Source organism: Mustela nivalis (genome assembly GCF_964662115.1).
Source record: "Mustela nivalis genome assembly, contig: HAP1_SCAFFOLD_226, whole genome shotgun sequence".
Taxonomy (NCBI): Eukaryota; Metazoa; Chordata; class Mammalia; order Carnivora; family Mustelidae; genus Mustela; species Mustela nivalis.
Window position 1 is genome coordinate 393052 of NW_028136410.1, and position 2425 is coordinate 395476.

The window sequence follows — 2425 nt, forward strand, 5'->3', positions numbered from 1 at the left end:
TGAGCAGGGTTCTAAGGATGGATGGCTGGGTAGCCCACCTCGCATTCCAATTGTCTCCCAGCAACAAGACAGGTTAGATATCCTGGATCTGTGGGGAGCAACCGAGGACGCTGAGTTGAAATGGACACCCCTGGGGATGGGTCCTGATGTGCTTTTGTGTCTATGGAGACCTTGGAATGAAGCGGTGGCACTGGGGCCCTAAAGGGTTCTCCTAAACAGAGGCTTTGACACAGCTCCAATGTGCAAGTTTCCCATGTGTAGATGAGATGATTTCTGATGGGTGAGTCAAGAAACAGCTATATGCTGCTTTTGAAATCCAGGCCTCTGAGGAGAGATGCCTGGAAACCAAAGCAATGGATCTGATTAGTGCCTAGGGGCCTGTTCTTTCCTTTTTACCTCTGGGCACATCTGTCTATGGGTCTGAGTGCAGGTAGGTGCTCAGTTGGGCTCAGATTGCCCCTGTCTTTCCTGGGAAGCCACCACTATTGAGATGGATCAGGGACTTTGGAGGTTTATCCTATTAGAAGGGTTGTGGCCATTGGAATGGGCACACACAATTTCCTTGGAGAGGGCAAGTACAGTCCTCAGGTTTGGCTCCAGGGGCCTGAGCCTGTAGGTTGTGTAGGCCAGGGCTGTTTGGACAGTTGCCTGAAAACACAAACTCGGCTTATGTTTCGGGTCATAGGTATGGCAGGACTGATCTACAGACCATGAGGAGAACTCTTCTGGATTTGAAAGAAGGGCGAGTGTGAGGCTCCTGCTCAAGTTTTTGTCTCTGGATATCGTGTCACTCATGGTCGTGCAATTTCTGGGTGACTTCATGGGAAATGGACGAGTCTTACTCTCTGGTGGTTTGGCCCCGTCCAAAGAGTTTGGGGTCATTTTGTGGGCTGGAAGAAGTCCGTTTTTTTGTTGTTGTTGTTGTTGTTGTTTTCTTTTTTAACCTCAGGTGTCCCACTAAATGATGGATTCCAGAGTAGAGCCCTGGGGAGGGGCGACTGGACAATCAGAAATCTGGTTAAAAATTGGGGCCTAGGGACATGTCAAGCCCATTATGACATCTAATGGTCCAGCCACTAAAAGGACTTACTAGAGGACAGAACTCATGCTGAGGGTCACAATGCGTGTGTATGCCCTCGTCGCACTCAAGAATGGGCGGGGCCGCAGGGTGAATGCTGGTTTCTCCTACACTGAACGTTGGACAACGTGCCAACCACAAGGGTTCTTGCCATGGGTAAGGAGGAGTTCTGACTTCTGCATCACACTCACCCCTGGGCAGTGATTGGAGATAAGGTCTCTGTTCTGAAGCCTGAAAACTGAGGTAGGAAAGAGATGATGACCTAAGGCCATGGCGGGTTTCATGTGCTCAGTGTGCGGTCAGCTTTCTGGGTGTTGGTCAGTAGGTCCGGGCTCAGGTTGTGTTCGAGAGTGCATTAGTGCCCTGGTTAGACTATATAATTTGGGTAAAGTTGAGTTCTGTGTAGGTTTACCCTCTTTTAAGGTGCCTGGGCACCTCATGATGTAATAATTTTTTTTTCTAGAGGGCAGGCACAGTGCTGCATTGTGGGTCCGGAATTGCCAAACTTGAGGGCTTCGGGGCCAGGAGTGTGAGGACGGAAGTCTGAGAAGACAAGCTAGACTTGGGTTTCAGGGCGAGGGCACGGCAGGTACCCCCTGCAGATCTGAACCAATATCTCATGCATCTGAAGTCAGGGCGAGGATCAGACGTTGGCTCAGGTTGGAGTTTCTGAGAATGACGGCCGCTTCATGAATGGAGCGGAATCTCGAGGCCATTGAAGTTTTACCACGTTCGGAGTTGTGGGATGCCCCCTTCAAGGATTCCTTCTGCGGGACAATTGAGACCTGTTGGACAGCTCCAGGACATCCCATATGGAATGACTCCAGAGCACCGTTCGCGGATGGATGCCTGGGAAGCCCACCTCACATTCCAATTGTCTCCTAGCAACAAGACAGTTTAGATCTGATGGCTCTGCCGGAGCAACCGGGGTGGCTGAGTTGAAATGGACTTTCCTGAGGATGGGTCCTAATGTGTTTTTGTGTCCATGAGGGCCTTGGAGTGGGGAGTTGGCACCGGGACCCTGAAGTACTCTCCTAATCTTTGGACATGGCTCCCATGCACAGGTTTCCTTGTGGAGACGAGATGAGTTCTGATGGGTGCCTCAGGAAAACCCCTATGCTCGTATTGGAAACAGGCTTTTGAGGACACATGCCTGTAACCCAATGCAATGGATCCTATTATGGCCTAGGGTCCTGTCTGGTTCAATCTTCTTCTCTGGGGACATCCATCTATGGTATGAGTGGAGGTCGATTATCAGCTGGTGTCAGACAGCCCTTGTTTGTTCCGGGAGACCTACACTATTGGGATGGCCTCAGGGACTTTGGAGATTTCTCCTAATTTGTACGA